Genomic DNA, 10390 nt, shown 5'->3' with positions numbered 1-10390 from the left:
GCGACGAATACACCGCTACAATAACGCACGGTGGCGGCTCTGTTGTTTCGTTTTCCCGCCGGTTTTTCGCGTAATGAGACAGCTGGCGACTCTGCTGGGGACAAGTGAAGTTGCCTGATCGCTCGACTTCGTGAGTTGAGAATGGGGTACAAACTGCAAGTGCACAGTTCTATCGCGTAGTTTTAAAAGATATCGATCCCACAGGGACTTATGAATCGATATACCGTTATCTAAGGTTACTTCGTAAAGCTAAGGTGAACAATGCTTGATTGTTTGGGGGAAAGCTAAAAACTAAACTAAGATCTAGATTAAATATTAATAAAGCAGATATCGGTATGCAGTTCGTCGTAATTAGGGAATCAATCCTTCCTCGGTCTCTTGGTTTTAAAATAAATCTTTTCAGTTGACTTTATTGATTAAAAGTTTTAACTCAAACTCTCGCTCTATTGAATAAACCATGATTTTATGTTAATGTAGCTGTCACTTATAATTAAGTCAAAAACCATTTTTTGAAAGCAATACAGTCCATAGAAACTCTTTTCAAGAAAACGCCGACCGTTTAAACACCCTTATCTCAAACTCTCGCTCTGTTGACTTAGGTTATATAGTTAAATTTGAATGCTTAACTCTCGTCCTCACATTCAATCTTTAAAAATACTTTTTGGAAAAGATCGGAATTTAATTAACTCTAAAACTTGCTCTCGCCCTGATCTAGAGTTAATGTCTAATTTACACTGTCCAGTTAAAACCTCAAACTCTCGCTCTATTGATTTTAACTTCTTTATGTCTTTTACTTTCGTAAAAACCTTTGTTATTAAACCTGTAAATTTAAACCGTAAAAAGAGTGATTTTAATTCTAAACTTAATTTAACCGACTTAGTTTTTATTCCTTCATTCCGCTTACTTTACATACTGATACCTAAATAAATTAGCCAGACATGCTAAACAAACTAAAATATTTATCATGCATAAACAGACTCATCCCAGGCAGATAATATAAATAAATAATAAAACAAAGCATTAAATAATAATTAAAGAACCTGAATGAGGTAAACAATAGTCTTGAACACTCCACCACAAGCCGGTAGGATTTGTTCTTGGATTCTTCAGTTAAACAACAAATTAAAACGAAGGAAATAAAACTAGATTCTAACGTAAGGTTAGATCCGGTAAAAAGGTGTACAATAGTTTCCGGTGTAGAAACTATTGTACGAAAAGAATTAACTAAATGCTAAAAGGAAAAAGGAAAATAGAAATTGCAAAAGAGATAAAGTAGAACTCGTAAAAATAATAAAGAAACAATGCCTAAGCTGCTGGAAAAATAAAATATGCAAAAGCGAAAACGGCAAAGGAAAAATGTGGAAAAGCTTCGGAACCCTCTTTGGTTTTGCAAGTGGCTATTTATATATGTTTGAGTAACCGCTTCCGCTGCCAAAAAGTCTTCAACGTGGATAAATGCATGGCGTGGATATAGGGCCCAACACTCCTCAACGTCTCTGAGGCGTTCCTTGCGCCAAAAATGTAGGGGAATGGTGTGACGTTCGTCACACCATGTGTGACGTCCGTCACAGGAGTGTGCAAGGCGTGACGCTCGTCATGCCCTCTGTGACGTCCGTCACATGCACGGCACCTGCGCTTTTGTGTTATGGGCTGGGCTTTGACATTTGGTTCATTTTCTTTCCTTTTTGTACCTCATTTTCTTCCATTTTTACTTGTGCTTCAAAATAAGCCACCTGAGACAAATAGGAAGAAAATACCGCGTAATATCTAATAAAATGAAGTGAACTGAAATAAATAATAATAAAATTTAATTGAATTAAGTCCAAAAATATGATATAATTTCGTGTTATCAAACTCCCCCATACTTAGATCTTTGCTTGTCCTCAAGCAAAATTCGGTATAGAACTCGTTAAAGGTTTTAGCCAGATAAAATTTTAAAACACACATCAATTCGTAATAGGTTGCAAGTGGATTTAGTTTAGAAGCAACTTGAGTTTAATCTTGACATCAACAACCACCGTCACAACCTAGATAACCCTGCCTTATGCAAATCAGTTCAAGTATACTATGATAGCTATCCTGGTTCCTTTATTCTTATTTCACCCGTTTTCATTCTAGCGAAATCACATTAAGCCCTTTATCTTTTCGCGCACATAGTGGAGTAACCGGTTAGTGATTATGATCCCTCTTTTAGCTAGAAGTTCTGGTACATAAGTCGGATAATTTCGTTATTCAGCCCATTGCAAATTGCGGGGGATCGAACCGTAGTTCGCCCTACCAAGTTCAGTACCAGATACCTACTGAACCAACTCATAATGGATCTTTCATATTGTGTTTTTGTATGATCTGCAACCTTTAGATTAAATGATCTGGTAAGGATCACCTAACTTAATTAGTGCATTTCCTGATATATAAATATTTTTTTTTTATGTTACTTTGGGAATCATTCACTTATATTCATCGGCTCTCCACGTAGTTTGCTATTAAGATGGTGCTGATTTCTCGTATAAACTACTTGGGGTTACTATAAAACTAAAAGTTCAGGGGATTGGTATAATAGGTACTTTCGATAAGATGAGCAACCTTTATACTTATTGGGTGTTGAATTCTTGTTGTTGTGGCTCATGAAAATTTGAGGGAATAGATAATAGAAATTTGTTCACACTCGGGACTTAACTTAAAATAATAGATTTTTTTTTTTTTTTTTTTTTTTTTTTTAAATAATACAATATAATTAAAATAACAATGGAGGGAAAGGTACATACTTGAAAAATGAAAATAGAAAGAACATGGTTTCCCCCCCCATACTTAAACTAAACATTGTCCCCAATGTTTTAAGGAAATGAAATACAATATGGAAAGGAAAAAGAAACTACAACTAAGGCTGCCTTCCGCCTCTGGTTCTTGGACCTGGTGATCTCTGACGTAAGTCTAAGTTGTCGAACCTGCTGAACAACTCAGTAAACTGCTGGTCGGTTATGGCATTCCTAGCATCCTGTTGTTGTTGCATTTGACGCATCATTTGCATCATCTCGACATTCTGTGCCTGCATACCATCAATAGCATCCATGATGTCGTCGTTGGTTGCAGGCCTTCTTCGTCGACGACGTTGGGAGGATGGGCCAGTTGCATTACCGGAAGGGTTGAGCGGGACTGACTATTGTGTAGGAGGATGATCACCTTGCTCCATTGCTTCAAACTCGTCCGTGTGCGGGTTTGTTTGTGAAGGCTCGGTGGCTTCGGGAGCGTTTAGATCATAGAGGTGGCGGTCGGGGTTTGTGACATCAGTTAGAGTGATATTTGGTAGAACAACGCTTGGGACTGCTTGGTTGTTCACCATAAGATAATATCCTCCGCCTACTCTGTTCTTAATCAGGCGGCTGGATCGACAGTAGCTGATATCCATAGATAGGGGAGGTAGAGATTCTAAAGTTTGGAGTTTATCCCCTAGGTTTAGGCCAAGTGCTACGGTGGTGATTAATCCACCAATTATAAAGGGTTGTCGGCCTCTAGCACATAAGGTGCGGATATGATGAAATAGAAAGGAGGCGGCGTTTACCTGAGTATCCGGTTCGAAGACGCATTGGAGGAAGAAAAGCTCCTTTGAGTTGACCTTGCTGTTGTTCGGTCTTCCAAAAACTGTGTTTTGCAAGATGCGGATAAAGTACCGGATAGTGGGGTTATGTATATGGGAAAGAAGGAGCTCTTCCCAGTTGTAGGTATCTATACCGGAAATTTTCTTGAAAAGGCCGAAAACGTCAACTGCGTTCCAGTTTGAGTTTGGAGGGATTCTGGGGTGTACCAGACCTTCTATGGGGAATTGTAGCATGATACTCAATTGGTTTTGGGTTAAGGAGTACTCGGTGTTAAACATACGGAAGGTTGCGGTACCGGTTAAAAATTCGTCTTCACCGGTGGGAGTGGTGTAGTCGTATGAACTTAAGAATTCTAAGGTTAGGGATGGGTAGGTGGGTTGATTATGAGTGCAAAGGAAGGTTAAGTTGGCTAGGCGGAGCATCCATTCGATACCTTGGAGTAATCCTAATTGTTGTAAACAAGTTAAATCGGGATACCTGGTGGAAACGACGCCTCGCTGTTGGAAACGCTCGAATTGCTCCCTTTGATAATTTTCATCTTCGGATCGGAAGATGATATTTCCGAAATTTTGATTTCCTGCCATTGTGATGAACGAATTTTGAATGAGTGATTTGGAAAGAAAAGAAATGTATTTGATAGGAGAGAATGGTTTGTGGTGAATGAAGGAAGGTTTGGTGGGTATTTATAGGAAAAGAATTTGGAAGTTGGAAAGGAGGTGGTTGAAAAGTGAATGAATATGGGTAAATGTGAATAAATGGGGAAGATAAAAAGTTGAAGGGGTGTAACGTTCGTCTCCAACGGCTCCTTAACGTTCACCTAGTCTGAAGGGCGTTACGCTCGTTACAGGTGCATGACGGGCGTAACAGGTTCTTAGTGTGACGTCCGTGACAGAATGTGTGACGCTCGTCACACTGTCTGTTTGGCCAATGTTCAGCTAGCGTCCTTCAGGTAAGTTATTATATATTGTTATTATTTTTTTATTTTTTTTGTTTGTTTGTTTTCTACTGAATGATTTATTCTGCAATTTAATTTCTCCTGCATGCTTATTTTACTTTGTATAATAATAAGTCATAGGTAGCAACAGTAGAGAACATAATAGCTATTGCATGATAAAATTAAATAAATAACTTCCATAAAATGATCATAATGTAATATTGGAAAGAAGAACAAAAGAAATGCGAAACGGAAACAAATGCGAACATGAATTCAAATAACATTAATGAATAATCTAGCTTAAAACTAAATAACTAAGAAAAACAAATAAATACTATCCATCTGCACGATCTCTGGCCGGAGGAGCAAAAGAGTTAACACGATGTAGCAACTCGTGAAACTGATCTGTCATACTGCTCATGTATCCTAGAACTTCGTGTCTCATGTCAGTAAATTCTTCTCTGAGGGCGCCTTGTTCTGACATCAAAGCTTCAATGGCGGTGTTATAATCAGTTCCGGGCATATGATGCCGGAGGTCGGATACTGCTGATTCTTCGGTCTGAACAGGCTGAGGAGGAGGGTCTAAATCATAATAGCCAGATGGTGTCTGAGGGTCAGATTCAGCATGAGGGATCTGGTCATCATAAGTCTCATAGTCATCACAAATCTCATAGTCCTGGATGGATTCAGTGGATCTAGCCGGAGAGGGGGTTTCGTTCAGGTTGTAGAGCCAGTTACTGCGGTTATGAACACTAGTCCTAGGATCGGGCATGGTGAAAAGGCAAAGAACTTGGTTATCAATAATAAGCTCAAACTCGTCAGACCCTAGGTTTGCTATAAACATAGTGTTGAAGAGGAAGGGTATACTCATAGTAGTAATGCCATAAAAAGGGCTTAGGTCAAGCATAGGCTGACGTAATCCAATAGCATTACCTATCATAGTTATCAAACCGCCTATTCGGATTGGTGCTCGCTCGTCCTGGATAAGGTGGTCCATATTAGCTAACATAAAAGTGGCACCGTTTACTGGACGGTTCTGGGAAGCACAAAATATGATGAAGAGTTCATCATGTGAAACTGAAGTACTATTTTGCTTCTTCCCAAATAAAGTGTGGGTCAGGATCTTATGGAAATAGCGAAAGGCCGGGTTGTGTATGTTTCCAGAGAGAAACTCATGTTCCTCGGGCTCGTCATTTCCAGTCAACTTACCCCAAAAGTGTTCAAGTTCTCTATATTCAAAAAGTTCTTCCTGGCTTACTGTGAATGTGTCAAAGGAGGTAGGAAAACCCAAAAGGTTGGTAAAGTCTCTAATATTAAATTGGTACTCCATGTTGAACATTCTGAACTGGATAAAACCTCTGCTAATTCCTTTTCCATGGCTGGGTAGATAGATTAATGAGCTAAGGAATTCTAGTGTGAGTCTCCGGTAGATGGTGAAATGTCTCAGGATAGGGGATGTCTCTCATCCTATCTGATTCAGCAAATACAGGACACTTTGTCTCAGTCCAAGGGCAGTCATAGCCCAATCATCAGCATATAAACTAGGTAGCATCTCTCTAGTGGCTAGTTCTTCAAACTTTTGTTTCTGAGCCATTCCTCTGAATTTGATACCCATACGATCAATATGTCCCATCTGGTTAGTGTTAGCTAGAGAAAAGAAAACATGAGTTTTAGTCAGGATTTGGCCAAATGCCGAAAGAAGAAAGAAAAGTTATTATTAAATTAAAATGAATTAGGAATGAATACTAAACAGAAATTAAAAGAATAATTAAGGAAGAAATAGGAAGATAATAATAATAATAAAAGGAAATAATAAAATAATCGTGGGTTGTCTCCCACTAAGCGCTTTGTTTAAATGTCGCAAGCTCGACAAAGAAACTGTTAAATATAATCTATTAATCCTGGAGGCGTTTCGTCTAAGTGTAGGATTTGCGAATATCCATTGGTTTCCGCATAGTGATAGTGTTTTAGATGTTGCCCGTTTACGGTGAACGGTTCTGTGGATTTTCCTTTAATTTCTATCGCTCAACTGGGAAAGATGTTAGTGATATGAAAAGGTCCTGACCATCTGGATCGTAGTTTTCCCGGGAATAACTTTAGTCTAGAGTTAAATAAAAGGACTGCGTCGCCTTGCTTGAAGATTTTCCTTGATATACGCTTGTCATGCCATTGTTTTGTTCTTTCTTTGTAGATTCTGGCATTTTCATAGGCGTCTCTTCTGAGTTCCTCTAATTCGTTTATGTCAAGGATTCTCTTTTCACCGGCGGCTTTATAGTTTAGATTCAGGTTTCTAATAGCCCAATAGGCCTTATGTTCTAACTCTACCGGGAGGTGGCAGGATTTTCCATATATGAGCTTGAATGGGGTCGTCCCTATGGGGGTTTTATAAGCAGTTCTGTATGCCCACAAAGCTTCTGGTAATTTCAATGACCAATCTTTCCTTGAAGTGGCGACTGTTTTTTCTAGTATTTGCTTGATTTCTCTGTTAGATACTTCCACTTGTCCACTGGTTTGAGGGTGGTAAGGTGTCGCTATCCTATGTCTCACGCCATATTTAAATAATAATTTTTCGAGTACCTTGGATATAAAGTGCGATCCACCATCACTGACTACTATTCTTGGGATTCCAAATCTCGGAAATATTATATTCTTAAAGAGTCTAGTTACTACTCGGGTGTCATTTATTGGAGAAGCTATAGCTTCGATCCATTTTGATACGTAGTCAACTGCCACGAGTATGTATTTGTTACCGAAAGAGGATGGAAAAGGTCCCATGAAGTCTATTCCCCACACGTCGAAGATCTCTACTTCCAAAATACCTTTTTGTGGCATCTCGTCACGTCTAGATATGTTTCCCGTGCGTTGACATCTGTCACATTCCTTAATAGCCGCATGTACGTCCTTCCATATAGTTGGCCAATAAAAGCCTGCTTGTAGGATTTTAGAGCAGGTCTTGGATGTACTTGTGTGTCCACCATAAGGAGCGGAGTGGCAGTGTTGGATTATATTTTCTACCTCTTCTTCGGGTATACATCGACGGAAAATACCATCGGGGCCCCTTTTGAAAAGTAAGGGATCGTCCCAGTAATAGTGTTTTATGTCGTAAAAGAATCGTTTCTTCTGCTGGTAGGATAAAGTGGGCAGAATTATTCCGGCGGCTAAATAATTGACGAGATCAGCGTACCATGGTGTGACAGATATAGCTAAGGTGGTTTCTACTTGCATGTCGGATTTGTTCTCTTCCAAAGTAGCTATAAGTTTATCGTACGAGAAATCATCGTTAATTGAGGTTCTTTCCGGTTCAAGGTTCTCAAGTCTAGAGAGGTGGTCTGCTACTACGTTTTCAGTTCCTTTCTTGTCTTTGATTTCTAAATCGAATTCTTGTAGCAACAAGATCCATCTTAGGAGTCTAGGTTTAGCATCCTTTTTTGTTAAAAGGTACTTGATAGCAGCGTGATCAGTGTAAACTATTATTTTGGCTCCGACCAAGTAAGAACGAAATTTATCTAGCGCAAATACAACTGCTAGGAGTTCTTTCTCGGTAGTGGCGTAATTCATTTGCGCTTCATCCAGGGTTCTGCTTGCGTAATATATAACGTGAAGCTTTTTATCCTTTCGTTGTCCTAAAACAGCACCTACAGCATAATCGCTGGCATCGCACATTATTTCGAATGGTTCATTCCAGTCGGGTGTCTGCATTATGGGTGCGGAGATCAATGCTTGCTTAAGCGCTTGAAATGCTTTTAAACAGTTATCGTCGAATATGAAATCAGCATCTTTCATCAATAGTCCGGTTAAAGGTTTAGTTATCTTAGAGAAGTCTTTGATGAATCGTCGGTAAAAACCGGCGTGTCCTAAGAAGCTTTGTACTTCTCTCACAGTTTTCGGGGGTTGAAGGTTTTCGATTACCTCTATTTTGGCTTTGTCTACTTCAATTCCTCTGTTCGAGATGATGTGTCCTAAAACAATTCCTTCTTGCACCATAAAATGGCACTTCTCCCAGTTAAGTACTAAGTTTACTTTCACACATCGCTCAAGAACTCTTTCTAGGTTTTCAAGGCATTCTTCAAAACTTTGTCCGTATACGGAAAAGTCATCCATAAATACTTCCATGATATTTTCGAGAAAGTCGGCGAAAATTGCCATCATGCATCTTTGAAAGGTTGCAGGAGCATTACACAGGCCAAACGGCATTCGTCTATAAGCGAAGGTACCAAAAGGGCATGTGAACGTTGTCTTTCCTTGGTCATCAGGGTGAATTGGTATTTGGAAGAAGCCTGAATAACCGTCTAGATAACAGAAATGTGAATGTTTTGCTAATCGTTCTAACATCTGGTCAATGAATGGTAAAGGGAAATGATCTTTTCGGGTTGCTTTGTTTAGTTTCCTATAGTCAATGCACATTCTCCATCCCGATTCGATTCGTTTAGTTATAGTTTCCCCTTTTTCGTTTTCAATAACGGTTATGCCTCCTTTCTTTGGTACTACGTGTACAGGACTAACCCATTTGCTATCAGATATAGGATATATAATACCTGCTTCTAATAACTTGGTTATTTCCTTCTTTACTACCTCATTCAGGATCGGATTTAGTCTCCTCTGGTGTTCCCTAGAGGTTTTACAGTCTTCTTCTAACATGATGCGGTGCATACAAATAGAAGGACTTATTCCTTTAAGATCAGTGATGTGGTAACCTAGTGCGGTTGGATACTTTCTTAAGATATGTAGGAGTTTTTCTGTTTCGAGTCTTCCTAGGTCTGCATTAACTATCACAGGTCGTTCAAGTTCTAAGTCTAGGAATTCATATCTCAGATTTTTGGGGAGTGTTTTCAGGTCAGGGGTTGGTTTGTTAAGACATTGCGTGGGGTCCGGTGTTATTGCTGAACATTGGTTAGATTTGTCTTTTAGAGGATAGTCTGATGATTTGTCTTCTCCTAACTCTGCTTCTTTTATGCATTCATCGATGATATCCATGAAGTAACATGTATCTTCTATTGCAGGTGCTTTCAAGAATTGGGAAAGAATGAACTCAATTTTCTCTTCACCTACTTCGAAGGTGAGTCGTCCTCGTTTTACGTCTATGATTGCACCGACAGTTGTTAAAAATGGTCTTCCTAGTATAATGGGTGTAATATCATCTTCTCTAATGTCCATAATTGTAAAATCAGTTGGAATGTAGAATTGACCTATGCGTACGGGAACGTTTTCAAGAATTCCTACAGGATATTTTATGGAACGATCTGCTAGTTGCACAGACATTTTGGTTGGTCTTAATTCTCCCATTTCCAGTTTCTTACATATGGATAAAGGCATAACGCTAATTCCGGCTCCTAAATCGCATAAGGCTTTGTCGATGACAAATTTTCCTATGTGACAGGGTATAGAGAAACTACCCGGATCCTTGAGTTTAGGAGGCATGTTTTGGATTATAGCGCTACATTCGGCAGCGAGTGTAACGGTTTCGCTATCTTCAAGTTTCCTCTTATTAGAAAGAATTTCTTTTAAGAATTTAGCATAGGAGGGCATCTGCGTAATAGCTTCGGTGAACGGAATTGTAACGTTTAATTGTTTAAGGAGATCAACAAATTTTCTAAATTGGCCCGCATCTTTGGTTTTAACAAGCCTTTGAGGGTAAGGGATAGGTGGTTTGTAAGGTGGTGGAGGTACATAAGGTTCCTTCTTTTCTAGGGTTTCCTTATTACTCTCTTCCTTTTCCTTAGGTTCACTTTCCTCAGTTGATTTCTTAGGGTTTTGGTTTTCTATCCTTGGATCAGACGGTCCTTCCACTTCCGTTCCACTTCTTAATATAATTGCATGAGCGTGGCTTCTCGGGTTAGGTTGGGGCTGTCCAGGGAATGTA

Source organism: Lathyrus oleraceus, chromosome 5, assembly GCF_024323335.1.
Source record: "Lathyrus oleraceus cultivar Zhongwan6 chromosome 5, CAAS_Psat_ZW6_1.0, whole genome shotgun sequence".
In the NCBI taxonomy this organism is placed as follows: Eukaryota; Viridiplantae; Streptophyta; class Magnoliopsida; order Fabales; family Fabaceae; genus Lathyrus; species Lathyrus oleraceus.
This window is presented reverse-complemented; position numbering follows the sequence as displayed.